The sequence below is a fragment of the Nyctereutes procyonoides genome, unplaced genomic scaffold (genome assembly GCF_905146905.1).
Source record: "Nyctereutes procyonoides isolate TBG_1078 unplaced genomic scaffold, NYPRO_anot_genome, whole genome shotgun sequence".
NCBI classification, from domain to species: Eukaryota; Metazoa; Chordata; class Mammalia; order Carnivora; family Canidae; genus Nyctereutes; species Nyctereutes procyonoides.
The window spans coordinates 23,123,312-23,144,952 of NW_026575046.1; the positions used below are offsets into that span (position 1 = coordinate 23,123,312).

Consider the following 21,641-nt stretch of genomic DNA (forward strand, 5'->3'; position numbering starts at 1 on the left):
TGTTTATAGCACTTTCTACTGCAAGATACAGCTCTAATCTCTTTATAGACCTATACATCATGAAGAATTTTATTAAAATCTGATGTTCAGAGAGCAGCATAACTACAGAGAATTTTAAACTATATAGAAAAGAAATGTGTAAGTTTACAAGAAACTTACTTGGTAATTGGTTATTGATGCTGAGGTTAAAGCTAGCTTTTCCACTATTCCAAAAGTAAGCTCTCACCTTTAATAGATTCTGAAATCTTACCCCAGTAAGGGTAGAATTTTCCCTTAACATTTAACACATACATGTAGCAGTATGATGGTATGATAAATAGATTTCTGTTTTTTTCTTATTCTACCTGGATTTTCTACTGGGCCAGGCTTGACCACCAGAGATAAGAGGAGCTAGTGAAATAAAATAAAAGACTTGACCCATTAAGCATTTTTTTTCCTATGGTAGATGGACTTATTTCCATAGATTCATAAAAAGTTGGAAGTGTATGGGATCTGAGTGAAACTCTATCATTTTGATGGGCAGTTTCAGAATATCCCTAATTTTAAGATTAAAATAACCAACTAACTAAATACATACAAAGTAAGCGTATTCGGACTATCCAACTCTATTTTAATCTAACACGCAAGAAACAATACATTTCAAAGGTATAGAAAATATTGTTAATTGCTCATGAGCTCATTTAGTTTGCCTAAGAATTGAAAAACAAAAAAGCCCTCATTTCTCTACATGCTTGCAATATTGCTTCCATTAGCTTTTGTGTAGTCACGATAATAATGGAAACACCACTACCAGCAAAAAAATTGAGTATGGTTTATACAGATCTCTTACAATAACAATCTAATTTGACCTGGTGATTATCACAGCAACCTTATGGAAACTAGAACTGCCTTTATTATCTTCATTTTATTGAGGAGGATGAAGTTTAGAGCTTCATTAACTTGCCTGTGGCCTCATGATAAGAATTAGTATCTCTTCATTGAGTATCTGACCTGTCCATTGCAGATATAGTACATTTTAAGCTGTAATTGCTTAACAATTGATATCCTGTACTCTGCTCATGTATGGGTATTTAAGAGGGAAGAAAATCAACCATGGTTTGGGTTAAACCATCTCTGTCTTGAAGGTGATAGTACAAATCAAATTATTAATACATTCTATCTGAGTAAAATGATGAGGGTAGCAACTATGATCTGAATTGCCCAACATTGCCATAAAGTTACCTATTTGAGAAAAATGCTGCTTATTAGGTCAGTGGCTAATTAAATTGTATAGAAAACTATTCCCCTATGCTAAAGTTATTTCAATCACAAGTTTAAAAGATAAACTATCTCAGTTAAAATTATGTTAATTTAGAAAGATTCTTTCTTTTCTTAAGCCAAAGAAATGTATACTTTCATTATTCTGGAACCTAAAATTTTGATATCCAAGTCAGCAGGACTTTGATTCTTCCAACTTCCAGTGGAGGCTGTAATTATAGGCACTTATGGGCTTGCAGCGACATCACTCCAATCTCTGCCTCTGTTGTCATACTATGTTTTTCTCTTCTTGTAAGTCATGCTGGAACAGGGCCCACTCCGATGACTTCACATTAATTTGATTATATCTGCAGAGATCTTATTTATAAATAAGGTCAGATGCTTGGGTGTTAAAACTGCAACACATCTTTTTTTGGGGGCAGGGGCACAATTCAACCCATGAAAGTAACTGCTCCAAATTGGAAGAGTGAGTTTGAGTGTGGAAAGCGTAAGTCTATGTGACAATAGCAGAATACAGAACCTGCCACTTCAACCATAGTCTGATTTGTGTGTATTTGTAGCAGGCACAGCTTTGAATTCTCAAGTGAAAACAAAAGAGAAAGAAAAAAGAGATGCTTTTAAAATTCATCTTATTTACAGCCAAGGAGTAGCAACACAAATCAGCAACAGTACATGTTACTTAGTTCTAAAGGCATGACCTTAAATTGCAGATAAACAAGTAAAGCCTTAAATTATAAGTAACACTCCAACTTGATATATTGATTATGCAACCTAACAGGAGAAGCCTAGGAAATCCTCCTCTGTGTAAGGCTGTGTAGAAAACAGAAAGATTGAACACTTATAGTTATTTTTAGCGGCCAAACTCCAACTTAAAGCTCTTACCCTATGATGTGTGCTCAGTGCAATCTTAGTGTGGAAGGCTTCTGTGTCAGTTACTGCTCTCAGAGACTTTCCTGCTTTGACTTCTTAAGTCCATTTAAACCTTCTACAAATGCAGGTTTTATAAGGTCTGGACTGTCTGATCTCATGTACAACTTCACAGAAAACTGAAACACCAAATAGTACTTAAGAGAGGCAAAAAGCAACTTCTTGATCAATAGAATCAAACCAAAGATACTATATGCTAGTATTTAGAAAAGTTAAATCCCTCAGTTGTCTCTGATAAATCAATTCTCCATTCACATTACGTGTGTGTATGTGTGAGTGTGTGTGTGTGTGTGTGTGTGTGTGAAATGAGAGAGAGAGAGAGAACAGGAATTGATTGATCTTCAAGGCTTAGACTATCTCATTTTAGCGCTCTCTCTGAATTCAGATATAGATTGACTTAAGCAATAAGCAAACAAACTATAAAACAGAAAAAAAAATTCAGGGACACCCGGGTGGCTCAGTGGTTGAGCATCTACTTTTGGCTCATGGCATAATCCTGGGGTCCCGGGATTGAGTCCCACATCGGGCTCCCTAAAGGGAGCCTGCTTCTCCCTCTGTCTGTGTCTCTGCCTCTCTCCTTTGTCTCTCATGAATAAATAAATAAATCTTTAAAAAAAAAGAAAAATAAAAAAATTAAAACAATCTTTTTTGTTTTTTCTCTCTTTTCTTCACTTTTTCTAGCTTTTGATTCTACCAGCTTATAAGAAGACTAGAAAAATGGTGATTCAGACATAATTCCCATTTCTGATGCACTTGTTTCAATTCTTTAAAATCAGAATAAAAATATATGGACAATTGTCCCATGTTTAACCATGATATTACTATCCAAAAACATATTCTAGCTATTTTCCTATGGCTTGGAGAGGAAAACCAGGGTTAGTTTACTTTTAGAAAGTAATTTTTAGTCTGCTTATACATGATAAAAAACTATGACAATAAAAAGGTAAATGCTAGCAAAACTGAAGTATCCCTAAATACTTCAGTAGAATTCTTATTTCTGGTTATAACATTACCTAATGCTAACACCTCCGTTAGTTTGACCACTTTGGTTGTGACGCATAATAATCAGTGTTTCTTGAGAAGAGCATATTGCTTAGTGCAATTCCTGTAGGGGACTGACCTATAATATATCAATTAGGAAAATGCTAAATTTTCCAAAAACTTATAGGTTATAAAGAACATATCCAGACACATCATATATGTGTCTTCCTTAACTTCTGATGTGGAAGGAAACAACTGTGGCTTACTAGCCACGCAAGAGAATGTCTTAACGATTAACAGCGTACGTTTCTTGGTCAGTAGGGACTGCTCAGAAAGAAGAGGTAAACATTCAAAGCTTAATGATTTCTCTTGTGCATCACTTCCATGACTCATGGCAGATTTTCCCCAGCTAGTTCTAAAATGATTAATCTGCTCCAATGAGTCAATAGTCTCTCATCTTCACATTTCCTTAGGCACTAGTGACAAAGGTTAATAAATCATACAATAGTATTCGTGTGGGTGTGTATGTGTATTTCTACTCCAGGCTTACCTAGAAAAGGTATAGAGTAGTAGGCTCCCTGGTGTACATTGTGTGTGCCATCCCTGGTAGCACTGTGATACTATGTTCCCAGGACAGTGGAGATGGAAGCAGCAGTAAGCCTCAGTGAGATAACTGTTCACACTGTAGATGAGGTTTGGGATAAGAATACCTTATTTTCCAATCAGAATCGAGACAAAGAATGGCATACTCAAAAATCTCCCCATACTGTCTTCTAAGATGCTAGAAACTACCTAGAGTCTTTCTGTTTTAGTTGATGAAGTCAATGTTACAATTTCTGGAAGGTTATAATTTAAACGCCTGCATATTACTACTAAGTCATTATTCAAATATCCTCTTTCCCTGGCTGGCCCCACTATGGTTTAGGATTGACTCCTAAAACACCAGAATTGCATGAGCATAGGCTAGCATGGGGTGAACAGAGCATGAAGAACATCCCAGGATAAATTCTTTAGGGAAGGACAAGGCTTGAATGACATGAAATTAAAGGCAAATATCAGAGACAGGATCTTCCAAATGAAAGAAGATAGGATGGGAGTAAATGTGTACATAAGATGGGATATATATAGGCCGATTACCATTGCTTTGACATATCCATGCTTACCTTTGTCTATCACTGGAAGTATATTATGTGGTTAAAATGGAATCATTCAAATATTCTTTTTATTCACTATTCTGTTATGGTGAGGTGGCATGCTTGGTTAGTGGGGAGTCACCCTAGAAGGTTGGCAAGAGATGAAAAATCAGATACATAGGTTTTCATATGAGGAATAGAAAGGGCCACAGAACTTAGAATAAAAAATGAATAACACACAGGAGAGTAGATCCTAGAGCTTTTAGTATTTATGATGAAGGTGGAATCCAAGCAAGGGGGTAGGGATACATTATAGTGAGTCAGGAAGAAAAAATAAGGAAGGAAGAAAAAAAGAAAATCTTTTCATTTTTAGGTATTTCTACAAATTTACTTGAAATTAACAGTATTGAAGCAAAGGACAGCTTTATTAGAAAAGATAAAATATATTGACATTCTTTGTAAGCCAGCAGGTGCCATTAAAACATAAATGACAGTATCACTGTTATTATTAGTACTATATATTGATAATGGCATGGTTGCCTGAGAATACTAATTATACATGCCAATTCGAAGATACTCATATTTGATTCTTATTATGTATTTTCTCCACAATTTGTAAGCTACACCAAGCAAATTTCGTAAGTAAAAGGGGTGAGTATTTTAACAAAGTTTAGGTAGGGAAAGTTTAGAGATGGGAAAAAAAGAAGAATGTTTAGCATTTAGAATAGTAATATAATCACAAGAATAAGAAGGGGCAGGAAAATTGAATTAAAGTAGTGATATTGATGGCATTACCCATACAGGGATAAAATATTATTTTACAACACACTAAGACATTTTAAAAGACAAATTTGACAGTGAACTAAGGCATTTTCAAAGGCAATAATCTACCCCTTGGAAAATATCTTAATAAAATAGATTCTTGGAAAGTTATCTCTTTCAGGAAGCTAAGTGACCAAAAATATCCCTATGACTACAGAATAAAAGGGATTAAAGCTAAACTGAAAGGGATTAAAGTATTCAAAGTCCAATACATTTTCTTCAAAATTTAAGAGAAACGGCTGAGCCTGGTAGTATTCTGAATGTTAATAAAATGCACCATTTGTTCAAGAAAACAAACCTTGAATACCAACTGACCATTGCTATCCCATCAAAATACAAAGCTGAAGGAATCACACCAGTTCTGATGCTATTCACTAGATGGAGACATTCTTTATATATTCTTATTTACTACTGAGTGAACTATGACAGGTCTCATGCCAATCAAGAATTTAGTTATTTAGTAATCTCGTCTCACTCTTCCATGCTGCTCCTTCACATAAAACAAGCAAAAAGCCCCAAACGAATTTAGTTTACTCTCAATTATTTAGGTGAACAGAGTTCAATATGATTCATCGAAGGATGCCTGGGTGGCTCAGTGGTTGAGTGTCTGTCTTTGGCTCAGGATCCTGGAATCAAGTCCGACCTTGGGCTTCCTGCTCAGTGGGGAGTCTGCTTCTTCCTCTGCCTATGTCTCTGCTCTCTCTCGGTGTCTCTCATGAATAAATAAATAAAGTCTTGAAAAAAAAATACGATTCATCAAAATAAAACAGACCACTCTCCTGACCTCTATTCCTGTCTACCTGGATGTTCCCTATTTGGCTTTAAAAAGATATACCAAAATCTATGTGTCCAGACTATATTCAGCTCACCTGAATGAACATCAATGAACTCTACTGTCTCTCAACCCTGCCTCCCCCCTGTCCACCCCCCCTGTGCCATCTCAGTATCACTTAATTGACTACCAATCTTACTTCTCTTTCCTCCACTGGGTGAACCGAAAGCATGCACACAGGCAGGAGAGCATCTAAACAGTATCTGCTTCCACTTTGGGACCTAAATATTTCTCAGGCTAGCAGTCTGGAAAGTACTTGTTTATCACAAAACCAACAAATGCATGCAAATAACAACCATTAAGAAGAATCCTTCTTTTGTCCCCATTTACATGCATTTATGCTCTCATTCCCTGCCTAGGACTTTCCTTCAGGACACCTTACAGTGTGGTTAAAAAAAAAAAAAAAAAAAAAACACCCAAAATGGTGTCACTTAGGCCAGGTACTCGAATCTGAGATCAATACCTAGTTTAATTGCAGTTTTAATCTCCTCCAGAAATGTAGTCTTAATCAGTTAGTAGTATTCTGATGGGTTCCAATTGAGTCTGGCAGGGGCTCTCTCCATCCCCTAAGGAGGAGGAAGGAATCTGTCTGATAAGATACCCTCCACTTCCTTCCAGGGAAAGCAACCCTGTAGGTAACAATTCTTTTATTTTGCTAATAACTTTCTTGCCCCACCCTCCTTCCTGTAAAACTCTTTCATTTTGTAGAACTCCTTAGAGTTCCCCTCTACTTGTAGATGGGATGCTGCCAATTCATGAATCATTTAATATAGCCAGTCAGATCTTCAAATACACTAATTTGATTTTCGTGTTTTAACAAGTGTCACTTGACTTGTGGCCCTGCTTTTGGTCATTTCTGTTATCATGGGGTTACAATATGGAAAATGACTTGGCATCCATAATAACCATGCCCATGTTCAGTGCACTTCTTCCTTGATTGTGGCCCTTAATTACTCTGAGGTCAGTTGCTTCCCTTCTAAGGTTTTTTTTTAAACCAACTTATACTTCTGTGATAAAAAATATGCTATAACTCAATAATATCATACTGTAAGCTCTAATCATCTTATAAACAGTGGTTAATATGGAACTAACCCTTCTGTTCTTTCATCATTGTTGGACTTTGATTCTGCTCTTTTATTTCTAAAACTGTATGGGGTTTATTTTCATTGTTTCTTTCTCTTTTGAATAGATAGAGCTCCTTTTTCTGACAGTTTTATTGAGATATAATTGACATATAACATTGTATTAATTTAAGATGTAAAATACAATGATTTCATATATATAATATATATTTTATAAAAATATATATATATTGCAAAATGATCACCACAAAAAGTTTAGTTACCATCCACTAGCCCACACAGTTACAAAAATATAAGGAATACTTCACACATTTGCATGTCATCCTTGTGCAGGAACCATGCTAATCTCTGTAGAGTTCCAATTTTACTCTGTGTTCTCCCAAAGTGAGCACTAGAGCTCCTTTTCTTTATTCCAATGGGAAACAATTTTCCACATTTTTCTTGTCTGGATTCCTACAAATTACAATTTACCTTCTCTACTTAATCCTTTCCAGTCTGTTCTTTGGAACAGCCAGCAACAAGTCCAATCTAGTCACTTCCTTGCTTAGTTTCCTCATAGTCTCAAGAGTTAAGTCAAACCTACTAAGGGAATCATAACAAGCTGGTCACCATGCAGTCCCTCCCTGGCCTTCAGCAACACTCCTTAACTTTCCTAACTCCTATATGAAGACCCAGACTGCTCTTGCCACTTGGAATCACTTGTAGTTCCCCAAACAGGACAATTCATTCTCCTCCGTGCCTTTACATAGGTAGCTTTTCTCTTACTCAGTATGCATTCTGACCTCTTGCCTCTCTGCCTGGCCACTTCAGCTAGTCTTCCAAGATGCAGATCACTTTGTAACATTCTCAAATATCTACCTTCATCTCTCCAAGTCAGTCCTTCCAGCTGAGTTCAGCTTCTCATCTCTGTAGCCCAGTACCTAATGCTTCCATTTATCATGTGATTGCATTGCATCATCCGTTTACTTGTTTGCCTTCAGCAGTATAACCAAAGATCCCTAAAAACAGGGACCATATCCTAACCATCTTTGTATCACAAGCATCCAGTAATGACTGATATTAATGGAATCTAGGAAAAATATTTAACTGAGAATAACAATATTCTAATATCGGTCTGTTCTCTAATGTTGACATAGCTACCTTGAATTGTGTTGGAAGTAGAAAAGGCAGTACCTTCACTTGAACTACAAAGGAAACCAGTATCTCTCATTAAGGTTCAGGGTATTTCCACTGTGAAGTATGAACTTTAATTTTAATAAAATTGAACAGATGACCTTACCAGTTTGATCAACTCTTCTCTCATTGGTATCTGTATAGCAGATGGCATAAATAACTCAACATGTATTTAACTAATGATTTTTAAAATTGAAAAAATATAAAATATTTCAAATTTATTAGGTATGCTTTCCTTCGTGAGTGCCTTCTCAGGGGATTAGCCTCCCTGCTAATTTTCAGACATACTTTCATATGGTTCTCTCCTCACTTGTTTTCTTTTGGGAGGAAGGCAAATGTCCTTTCACAATGATATACTTATGCTTTTCTGGACTCAAAGTGCTGAGAGTTAAATTTGAAACACCACTTTTTTTTATTTTCATTTTTTGAAACACCATTTTAATAATGCAAATATCATTTACATATTTTCATCAGGCAAAGATGGAACACATACCCAATATACATCAACGGACAATGACCTAACAGAAGTTGCTTTGGTTCCCTTAGATGAGAATGATCTAACATTGACATTGGAGGTTACAAATGTGGTCCGTTATCACATGTGGAACGGAATGAGACTAGCCTAGTGAAAACAGTTCTTAGAGGTGTAGGGAGGCAAGCCCTTGTGGAACATATATAAAATGTGCAGTATTATTTATATGGTGTTCTTATTTAGCTTCCCATGATTCTTGTGCCTATGGAAATAAAACAATGAAAAATACTACTTTTGCTTTCCAAATATAAACAATCGAATATGATTATTCTCAATATATTTCAACGTTCCCTTTAGGGTAGAGAATAAAAGTGGTAGAGGTTTCTCCATATTAGAATAAGTAATGAATCCCTTGTGAGTAGGGGACACTAAGTCATCCTTTTTTTTTTTTTTTTTTTTTTTTTACTATTCCTCACCACCCTTAACTCCTATAAAAATGATGATGGCAGTGCAAAACCCTGGGTTGCCAAATTTTAGGATTTCTTGGGCTTCCCAGAATCATTCCCCATGTATGGAACAAGTAACAGAGAACACATTTAAATATAATAAAGTTTGAGTGTGCTTTGCCAACAACCCTGAACAGGTTAACATTGAGAAGGGCCGAAAACTCAGTAGGTAATGAGAACATCCAATGTGGTTTTCTCTTAGTGCAGTTTCAGGCATTAAATATTAGTGAATTGACTGTTTTTGATAGATGGCCTGAGGTATTAAGTAGCTACTCATGATTTAGTATTGAACAAATTACCACTAATAACTTTTCTGACCAAGTTAATGTAACATTTCTGTAATATATTATGATCTGGAAAAATCACACAGCAATTATCAGAAAAGCAATTTTTTAAATTAGTATTTGGTACTAAGTTAGGCCAAGGTCAGAGTTAAAGGCAGAATCAATAGTTTGTTTTTACTAGGTCCTTTAGTATTTGACCTTTAAACTGCTGTTTCGTCATTCCATAGCTATTGCAGAGTAAGTGATCATGTTATATCCAATTTCATTACTAAAATAAATACAAGGTCATTGCCTCTAGCAGGTGACTGGAAAGAATACAGTGCAATCTTCTTATTCATAATACCCCCCAAAAAACTAAGAATTTTTCTCAAGGCCTTTTGAATGTACTTGGAATGTAAATTAATGAAACAATAGGTTACACCTGTAGTCAGCTATGATCAATTTAATATGGCCAAACAGACAAAAGCAGTTTCCTTAAATAAGAGCTACCCAGGGTCTTATTAGTGCAGAGAGAAAAAAAAAATCAAGGTCATGCTAAAGGTGTATGACTTCATGGTGGAAAATTTCAATCCTCCAAACACCTCCCAGAAAAGAAACCAAAAGCAAGAGGAACAATAATCATTAAGCAGATTTCAAAATCTCATTTAGACCAATGGACAAATACTAAGGAAAAAGAGTAGAAATTCTAAATATACTGAGGTATATGTTTTTACAGAGTAAGGTTGACAAGGTTGGCAAGGCATGGTATGTCTCTTATTAGAATGGCATATAGAGGGGTATATTGGTGGCTCAGTGGTTGAACAGATGTCTGCCTTTGGCTCAGGTCGTGATCCCAGGGTCCTGGGATCGAGTCCCACATCAGGTTCCCCTCAGGGAGCCTGCTTCTCCCTCTGCCTATCTCTCTGCCTCTCTTCTGTGTCTCTCATGAATACATAAAAAAAATCTTAGAAAAAAAAAAAAGAATGGCATATAGCATTATCACCACACAAGTTTACATATGAGAAAGTAGGTACCCTGAAATTCTAAAGCAGCAGTTTCATGTGAATTACATCTTAGAAAGAAAAAGGTCTATGAATTGATTTTAGAAAAAAAATAAAAATTTTTACTTATCTTTTAATCCTATCTTGCCAAATTTAGATTGATCAAAGAAAAAGTGCTTATAATGTACTCTGCTAAAATATAAGCAACGTAAGGTGAAAAAACATACTTGTTAAATGATATTTATTCAACAATATGCAAACATAAAGATTAAACATGTTTGCCTCATTATATTTGTTTCCAACTATTTTAATATATAGTTAAATTTATATTATATAATATTTATGCATATATAAAGTGAGGGCAATCACCATCACAGAGCTTGCGTGAGCTAAAAAATAATGGTCATAGCATTAATTGACTTCTAATCTATTTAATATTGTTTTTGCAAGCAGCTTTCAAAACCAAGCAATCTAATCTTTTCTAAATGGCATTATAGTAGGAAAAAGGTCATGTGTTTAGACTGGCAAGCCCACGAGGAAAATAATAGTAAGTTTCTAGTTAGACTCTGATGTGATAAATCAATAGAACTGTCAACAGCTGGGTCCTGAGATTAACACAGATGTGGGAAGAGAAAGCAAACATAACTGTGGAAATGGAAGCAAATACTATGCTTACAGACAATAGCCATCTGGGAATCGTTTCTTTGAGCAGGAGTTATAAATCAAGGCAGTTTGCCTGTAGAAAGTTCTAATACCTTTTTGTAAAAGTACTTAATTATAATGTGGAGATTTATCCTAATTCTATATGCCATTGACATAATCCAACCCAAGAGTATTACCAAAGCATAAATTGTACATTTACATTGGCATGACTTCTCTTCACCATAGAATATTCAGAGGTAAATAGTAGTTTGGCATTTACATCCTTTTGTATCAGGAAGCACTACTGATGAAGAATTTCTATTTTTGCCAGATATCCTCTGGAACACTTAAAGGAATTCAGGATGAACATCATACTATGTCAAGACTGGGCTTGCTTAAAAGTATCAAATATCATGTGCTTTGCTTGGGGGAGCTGATAGTGTGGCATGTTATGACACTATACAAGCTTCCTTTGCTGAATAAACTTAAAGGACTATAAGCTATTATTTCATACCCTGAAAGACCCAAGGCATAGGTACTAGGATGGGAGAGTCTCATGGAGACACTGGAACAGTTTACCAAGTGGATGTTTATCCACCACTTGCAAGTAATGAGAGGTATGTCAGATGCAAGTAATCAGTATCTTATGTGAGAGGCTGATTCCTTGAAATCATGAAGAATGAGAGAGGAATAAGTGAATGTCAGCATACTAACCAAGAGCCCAAAGGAGTGCCAGTAACTAGGATGTTGAAGCAATCAAGAGCTAGAAGTCCCCTAAGATATTTGTGTAAGTGAAGTGTTGCTATTTGAAAATAAGCTATGATACTGGAAATCGTCCTTTCCATGTCTGTCTTTCACCTTTCTCTGCTCTTTACTCAGGAAACTGATCCTTGTAGATTACACTTAACAGGATCCCTTGCCCCTGATTTCCAGCTGGATTCAATCGCCTGACAAAGATGCAAGGGAAGAAGGAAAATGTAATCAGTATTTTGAGCTTCCACTTTGAAGAGAGTGAATTGGCGATATTTTCTGTTAAAGTTAACTCCTATCGATGTGGCCCCATTTACAAGACTCCCTTTTCTGACTTTCAGTGTTGGTAACAGTTCTGTGATAACTCTCCCTGGGCACCATGCTATTCCCTGTGGTCACCAATATCCCACTCACAATGTGGTAAATGATCCTCTTTTATTTTTTAAATTATTAAAAAGATTTTTTTCAAGTATAATTAACACACAGTGTTATGTTATTTTCAGGTATAAATATAATGATTCAACAACTCAATAGTATTCAGTGCTCATCATGATAAGTGTACTCTTTATCTCCTTCACCTATTTCAGCCATTCCCCCTGCCATTCACCTCCCCTCTTCCAACTACCAGTTTGTTCTCTATATTAAAGAGTATATTTTTTGGTCTTTTTCTTCCTTTGTTTTGTTTTTAAAGATTTTATTTATTTGAGACAGAGAGAGATAGGGTGAGAGAGTGTTCTGTTTCTTAAATTCTGCATATGATCGAAACATATGGTACTTGTCTTTCTCTGGATTATTTCACTTAGCATTATATTCTCTAGATTTATCCATATTGTTGCAAATGGCAATATTTCATTCTTTTTTTGTGTGTGGCTGAATAATATTCCACTATCTCTATTTTCTCTCTTCCTTCCTAAGGACAAATATTCGGACTGCTTCCATATATCGGCTATTATAAATAATGCTGCAATAAACATATAAGTACAAATTTATTTTTGAAATAGTGTTTTCATTTTCTTTGGGTAAACACCCAGTAGTGGAATTATTGGATCGAATGATAATTCTATTTTTAATTTTTTGAGGAACCTCCATGCTGTTCCCCACAGTGGCTTGGATTCTACCAAACATTTGAAGAAGAGTGAATATCTATTCTCAAACTATTCCAAAAAAATAAAAGAGGAAAAATAGATTAAAAAGCCAGTATTACCTCAATAATGAAACCAGATAAAGACACCACAAGAAAAGGGAACTATAAGCCAGTATCTCTGATGAACATAGATGCAAAAATCCTCAACAAAGTATTAGCAAACTGAATCCACAATACATTTAAAAAATTATTCAGCATGATCAAGTGGGGTTTATTCCAGGGGTGTAAGGGTGACTCAACATTTGCAAATCGACTGATGTGATACATCACATTAACCAGAGAAAGGATAAAAAAAAAAGTGTGATTATTTCAATAGTTGCAGAAAAAGCATTTGACAAAGAACAACATCCTTTCATGATAAAAACTCACAACAAAATGGGTTGAGAGGGAACACATCTCAACATAATAAAGAGCATATATGAAACAGAGTGAACATACTTAATGGCAAAAAACTGGAAGCTTTCTTTGTAAGATCTGGAACAAGACAAAGATGTCCACTCTCACCACTGTTATTCAAAATAGTACTTGAAGTCCTAGCCACAGCAATTATATAAGAAAAAGAAATAAAAAGTATCCAAATTGGTAAGGAAGAAGCTTTTCACTATTTCCAGATGACATGATACTATCTATAGGAGACCTTAAAGACTCCATCAAAAAACTACTAGAACTGATAAATGAATTCAGTAAAGTCACAAAATACAAAATTAGTGTACAGAGTCTGTTGCTATTCTATACCCTAATAGTGAAGTAACACAAAGAGAAACTAAGAAAACAATCCCATTTACAATTATACCGAGAAAGATAAAATATGTAGGAATAAACTTGGCTAAAGAGGTAAATGTCCTACACTCTGAAAACTATAAAACATTTATGAAAGAAACTGAAGATGATACAAATAGAAAGATATCCATGCTCATGGGTTGAGAGAACGAGTATTGTTAAAATTTCCATACTACTCAAAGCAATCTACAGATTCAATACAATCCTTATCAAAACACCATAAGCATTTTTCACAGAATTATAAATCATCCCCTTTTTAATACCTTCCTCTACTTTGTAACTTCAGAATGCCATCTGTTCCTGTGGCAACTCTACCTGTGTACTATTTTAGATAGAGAAGAAACACATGAAGATACAGAAATAAGTTTCTCTGAAAGTCAAGATATGTCATCTCAAGAGACCAGTCACTAATAACTCTATGAACCTAGGAAAGTTATTTACCTTCTCTAGGTATCTTTTCATTAAAATAAAAAAAAATGGACTTCTGGAATCTAAGGTTTATTTCTGCATCTAATATTTCGTCTTTCTATTATTCTAGACACAGAAATCTGATTATAAGAGAATATATATGTTATATCACACCCTTCTTGTATCTTGGGGCACACTGCTGATTGCTTTATCAATATCCATTCCCTTTTCCTTACAGAATCCCCAAAGTTTTGGGATGGGAATGTGGTCAGCATAATAAAATAGGATAGTTATACTTTTTGGAAGAATGAGGCAACCTAGTGATTCATTACTGGTCAATGAGATAAAGTCAAACTTATTGTAGAGTTTTTGGAAACATAAGAGGATGTCCCAATTGGGGTTGCCTTTTCTGCCATTTGGCTTTTCTCTTCTTGCCTGAAATATGGACTTGATGGCTAGGGTAGGGAATCCTTCCTGAGAGTGACAGCAGCAGTTGCATCCTACAGCAGATAGAGGGTGTGTGCTGATAACATCATTGAAGTGGCATCCCAAACCTGGATGACCTATCTTTCAGTTTTTCACCTGGTAGACCTTATTTAATGCACTTTTGACTTTCTATAAAGTTGTCTATGGAATATTATACTGCATTGAAAATGAGTGCTTTGCAGCAACATTCAATGACATGGATGAATATGTCAATAAAATAGGGCGCCCGGGTGCCCCAGCAGTTTAGCGCCACTTTCAGCCTAGGGTGTGATCCTGGGGACCTGGGATCAAGTCCTGCATCGGGCTCCCTGCATGGGGCTTGCTTCTCCCTCTGCCTGTGTCTCTGCCTCTCTCTCTGTGTCTCCCATGAATAAATAAATAAAATCTTTAAAAAAAATAGTCAAGGAAGCCTATCCTATGAAACAACACACAGCTAATTAACTTTTCCATAAAGTTAAAAAATGAAAAACCAAACAGTATGTTTTGAAAATTGTACTGTGGAGATGCATGTTTGTTTTTATAACTGTTTTTTAAAGGCAAGGAACTGAAAAATATAGAATTCAATGTTGAATGCAAATTTTCTAATTTATAGATATTAAATGAATATATCAATATACATATGTATATGTAGCTAGATACTTTCCATTTTCAGTTTGAACACCTATGTATGCAGCACAAGTTAAACATGCTAAAAGTCCAATGTCTTTCTCCATATATGTCTACAAATATTTTTTAGGCTCACTTTTTTACAAGTAATCAAACTTCTTCAGAAAACCTTCCAAATTCTGATTTTCCTTTCATTCTCATAATTTACCAGCTTAAAAAATATGCTATCAATCAAGTATCTCATCCATTTTACAACTCTGCCATTCAAACTCCTTCTGTTACCTTCCAGCTCTTTTGCATTGCTGGGATGTTAATGGAAGAAACATCAAGCTCAAAAAAAAAAAAAAAAGAAGAAGAAACATCAAGCTCAAAGAGGAGACTAGACACTAATTATTGCCTGTGGTTGGATAGTAAGAGACACAAAATCCTTCAGTGACAATCGCTTACTTTCAGCTTCTTTCAGACCAGCATTCAAAGTTCCTCACAATCAGGCATCAGTCAACTTTTCTAATTTTCTTACCTTCTCTATCTCAGTCCTTCTCCAGAAATTCCACCAGAACCAAACCCCTTCTTCCCTCTAAACAACCCATAGACTTTTCTGCATCAGAGTCCCTCCAAAAGTGTATTTTTGTTCTCTTATATTCTACATGCATGGGAGACTCTTCTTTCTATGGATTTAAATTCAATTCCATTCTTTAAAATCCAGCTCAATTTTTATCAATTTCTTGGCGATATTTCCTTGGAACTGCTGCAACAGTTTTCATTAGAAAAAAAATCACTTGCTAACACATCTGTACCATCTCTTCTGCTCCCATCTCACTTGTCACCATCATATGCCAGGACTTATCCCAGGGTCTGGCAGAGGATGGAAGTTCAGTGAAGAGTTTCTGATTGCCTGGATCCCAAGATATTTGCAACTACTCTCTTCAACTACTATGTTGGGATTTTCTCTAAAGTGTATAATTTTATTTTTCTCTTGTCTTCCCAAGTAAAATTCTTTGTTAGAAATAACTATGTCTCTCACATACTGTTCTGATCTTGCCAAGTTCATTCCTCATAAAAAGTACTCCATAGGGATCCCTGGGTGGCGCAGCGGTTTGGCGCCTGCCTTGGCCCAGGGCGCGATCCTGGAGACCAGGGATCGAATCCCACGTCGGGCTTCCGGTGCATGGAGCCTGCTTCTCCCTCTGCCTGTGTCTCTGCCTCTCTCTCTCTGTGACTATCATAAATAAATAAAAATTAAAAAAAAAACAAAAAGTACTCTATAAAAATTACTCATTTACTTTAAAAAGATAAGAACATTAAATTTGTGATTAAGAATTACCTCAGATATTAATTGCTTTACTTTTAAAAAATACACAAAGAAACCAAATGCCTGCTATAGAAACCAAGTGATTTCTATAAAAATTAGGAAGTTGACGCTATCTTCTGAGTAAGGTCACCTATGAAACATAATCAAAAGCTAGAGGAAAAAACAAACAAACAATAAAAACAACAAAAACTCAACACTTCATAAGCAAATTTACCAAAATATTCCAAAGTTTTTGAGAAAAATGTTACTTTCATTAGGCAGATGGCATGGAATACCACTATTAATTTATAATACTATTACACTATTTCCCAGATTGCATTTGAGGATTTATTTTCCTTAATAAATCTTAACATATTCTCAGGATGCCTGGGTGGTTCAGCGGTTGAGCAACTGCCTACAGCTCAGGGCTTGATCCTGGGTCCCAGGATTGAGTCCCACATCAGGCTCTCCACCGGGAGCCTGCTCCTCCCTCTGCCTATGTCTCTGCCTCTCTGTGTCTCTCATGAATAAATAAATAAAATCTTAAAAAAAATCTTAATGTAGTCTCAGGATACTTATTTTCAATTTGTTTATTGCTGACAATGTTGAAATTTGTAGCATTAATGTAAAATACAGAAGTGTCCTCTCAGTATTTTAGGTCTTCATTAATAAACACATTTATTTAGAGTAAACCAGTAACTCAGTAGAAGAATAATTTCTACTACTACTGTCTATACTGAACACATTTTCATAGTGTAGATATGTAATATGTAACAGTGTGTGTGTGTATATAATATGCACTTACATATACACACATGGCTTATATGTTACTCATAGGAAATTATTCACATCACTAATGATAAAATATGTTATAAATCAAGGAATCATTTCTTGTAATTTTCATTAACAGTACATAGTTTGGGGGTTTAGTACTTGAACATAATGAAATCAGAGAAGATGGCATTGATGTTTTATTACAATTACCTAGCATATAATGTCTATTACACAATGAGTAATTAACAACAGATGAATGGTGGTTTGTGATTTTCTTGCCAGTCCTTTAAACGTGTCTCTTGTTGCAGGGAATAATATGAAGTCATTATCATAAATTTAATTGCAGTGGTGTATGTTCACAATTAACAGCTTGTATCGTTTTACCTTATTCTTACACAATAAAGTACTGACTTATATAATTTAGAGTCACATAATACTAATTAGCTCCATCTGTGTGGCATTTTATTTAATACTGAGAAATCCAATTATGGGATCATTTGATAAATTAAAAAATCATGCCTCAAATCCTTGGAGATAAATGGCATGAGTGCATGAAAGAACTATAGGTTAATTTCTGGTAACATATTAGTAATCATAACAAGATGTGAAATAACCCTTTCAAGTATTACAGAGTCATTTAGTAATGTTAGCTGAGAACATAGTAGAAGATATTTCATATGAAGATGGTAGTAATGGAAAGAAAGAACGAGAGAAGGAAGATTGAGAGGACAGAATAATCTAATTCTGTGCAAATGAAAGAAAATAAACAACTAACCATGCAAAAGACTAAGTAATGGAGCAGTGAGAGACGCCATGTTCGACCTATTTGAATTATTCCATGTTATACAGTCTAAAATGAATTACAAAACATATAAATAAAATGAATTGCAATCAATTTGTGATTATGGACTAGAAAAGTAATGTGATTGATTTTTATTGTTTGATTCAGGGATCAATTAAGAAATTCTAATAACAGGAAGGTAAGACATGAAATCATGTCAGGAAAGAAAGGAGGATTCATCTATAATTTAAATATGAAATAGTGACCTAAAACAGACAGATATTTGGGAATGGCAGAAGGAACACACACACAAAGCATTTGAGAAACCAAGATTTAGAACTTGATGATGTGGAAACGAAAATGAGTGAATGGTGGTGGTGTAATTCTGTGGGAATGAGAAAGTAGATACCAGGTGTTAACCTTCCTGAGCCTAGACAAGCAAGACTCTCCCATTCCTTCTAACCTGAAGAAGGACTTCATATCTCCCTGCATTTATTCCATTTAACTGTTTGAACAGGCAAACTTGTTTAAAGTGTGATGATCAGTCATTGAAACGTCCCAGATCTCCTCATGGAGGAGCAAGAATTTTAACAGGATCTGTCCCTGAGGACGACGGTTCAGAAGTGCTTAAAATCTGCTCTTCCTGTGAACTCCGAGAAAGTTTCCTTACATATTTAACTAGAGAGGAAAAACACATTTCTTCTCCGATCACCTGGTGAACTAAAGGAAAGGAAAATGTTCAACTTTGGTGCAGAGAAAAGGAATTCACAAAACAACAAAACAACTTAGTGGTGTCTATGTCTATACTATGGAAGGCATATTCACATAGTCTTGCTGTGCTTCAAGTGAGAGGGATAAACTGCTTTGGCAGACCAACACTTTCTCTGAGTTGAGTCCTACACAGCCAGCTGACACTGGTCAGCTCTGTATTTCTTAAAATGTTTTCTTCCTAAGTTGGTTTTTACTGCTGCCTGTTTCCAAGATACCAGGAGCTGAATATATTGCAATTTTCTACCTTAAATGTCAAAACAAAACAAAAACACCTTGTGGCTGTCCCCAGAATGTACTTCACTGTCCTATCTTTATTTTTTTTTTTTTTGATCAGTAGTCTAAAACCCAGGTTTCAGTTAGTTAAAAACATTTTTAAAAATTCCACAATTTTCTATGTTTAGGGTTAATGTTTAAGCCTTATAGCTACTCTGCTGAGAAAAATCCTTTCATCTTTTTCTAAAATATCTGAATATTTATGTGTTCACCAAGATCCATTCATCCTTTCCTTTTACATAACCCTAGTTTCTCTTGCAAATTAGCTTGCAAGTATCAAATGTTTTATTAGGTTTGACCAAGTTGAAGATTTTGGTAACATCATTTGCAAGAAAAAAAATTGTCTTTCTGCACTGATTTGTGTTGGAAAAATGTGATATTTCCAACATATAGATCAGTGTATCAAATGTATGGTTCAACTGAATTGTTCTTATTTTTACTTGTGCTTATTGACCAGTTTTTTTTTTTAAACTTTACAACTAAAACAAAGTGTAAAAGGCTCATAAAGAATATAAGTCATCTTGAAGTCTGTTAGATAAACTAGGCAAACACTTTCAATTTAAATATTATTTTATTTAAAGTTTTGATTACTTAACACTGATGAAACTAGCTGATTGAAATTATGATACAATATGTAATGACATTGTTTCTAAGTCATTTAAAGTACAAAGGAGTATTTCATAGCCTTATTCAACTAATCTTTGGCTCTGAGGACAAATCCTACTTTCCTAAGATACTATGGAAGTAGTTCTTAATTACTTTTCATTTTGAAAATTTCAGGACTTTATCTGAAGGAGAACATTCTGTCTTTGGCCTGTAAAATCTGTACTACAGTAAAAAGAGGATGCACAGTGAGAGACAGTTCTTAAGTAAAATTCTGTGTGGCTTCCTACTAGCTGTTTTACATTGAGGAGGCACTTAATTAAATCTCTCTCTATTGTCCTCTACAAAAAAAAAAAAAAAGTGGATAAAACTTGCAGAATCACTACAAGCAGTAAGTGAGATAATGAATGCAAAGCCTGTGGCACTTAGGAGAAACATAACTGGTAGATACTTAAAAGCAAAAAGAAAAAAAAACTATTCTACACATTCTCACTATGTAAAAATAAATAATATACAATTTTATTTTAGATGCGATTTTAGTCAGTTTCAAATTTTCTGTTATGGATTAATTTCTTCTGTTAGCGCTAATGAGTTTCAGACTTTTATTTGTATTATTTTTATTTTTAAAGATTTTAAAAATTTATTTGAGAGAGGGGAGAGCAAGTAAGCATGAGCATGGCAGGTGGGGGAGAGAGGTGGAGGGAGAGGGAGAGGAAGACTCCCTGCTTACGAAGGCCCTGACCCCTGAGGCTCCTAATTTCCAGGACGCCAGGACCATGACACCATGATGCAGATCCGTAACCAACTGAGCTGCCCAGGCACCCCTGGACTTTTTCATATTCAAAATTCTGATCATCCATGTTAAGAGTCATTTAGGTTTTTGTTTTTCCTTTCTCTCTGTCAGAATGTCTGCTTTTCAATTTAGTGCTAACTTGAAGCAATACAGAAGCATTTATTTTTTAAAAATATTCAAGTCATTCTTATGTACTCCTTATGAATTTGTTAAAATGAATTACATTAGTTAACTTTGTGTAACTTAAGTGGTTAATAGCTAATTTATATACACATTTAATTATTAATTTTAACTTACTAGCAATGAAGACAATTGAACATTTTGTATGATTTGTAACAATTTAATATCTCTCATGTATTATTAAATCCATGCTTTATTATCATTCTGCAGCTTTTGAAAACAAATTTGGCCAAGGGACAAATATCGGAGAAAATAGAAAAGCAGAAATAAGGAAAATAGTCCATTACAATGGGAGATAAAAGGCTGAATTTCAAGAAACAAAAGGATAAGAAAGACCCTGCAAAAAATCTTTAAAATATATTAATGTAATATATAATAAAATATAAATTTTATATATAGTCTGAAAGGAGAAGAGAAAAAGGAATACAGGATTCAGAGAAAAAAATGGAAACAGAAACAGTAGATACTATATTATATTGGGGGAAAATACTTATACAAAATAATAATAATAATGGCCAGAAATTAATGAGAAATTATTATGAGCTAAATAATCTAAGAACTTTAAGTATATTATCTATTTTAACTGTCAAATAACATTAAAAGGTAGGACTATAATTACCTTTTTTTCACAGACAGCAAAAGTGATGCTTGAAGAAATTAATTGGCTACCCAGGGATCACAAAGTTTATAAGAAATTATGGCAGTTATATTATCAAGATTTTGTCCCTACAGCCACATGCCATAGTTACATATTATTATATAACAAGTGATTCTAAAAGTTGTTGGCTTAAAAAGCAAGTCATTTACTTTTCTCAGGAATCTGAAATTTGGGTGGAAATCAACAAGAATGGAGAATCTCTGATATTTGCAGCTTCACAGTGAATTTTTCAACTGGAGTAGATAATCCTCT

General features: G+C 34.8%; 1 protein-coding gene and 1 non-coding gene across 2 annotated transcripts in view; both read right to left on the minus strand.

Moving 5' to 3' along the window:
- HCN1 (hyperpolarization activated cyclic nucleotide gated potassium channel 1) overlaps positions 1 to 21,641 on the minus strand; it is a 376,053-nt gene that overhangs the window by 118,445 nt on the left and 235,967 nt on the right. The gene's annotated exons all lie outside the window — the stretch shown is intronic.
- Positions 7,323 to 7,426, minus strand: LOC129510074 (U6 spliceosomal RNA). Its single transcript, XR_008664516.1, has one exon. It is a non-coding gene; the product is annotated as a U6 spliceosomal RNA (small nuclear RNA).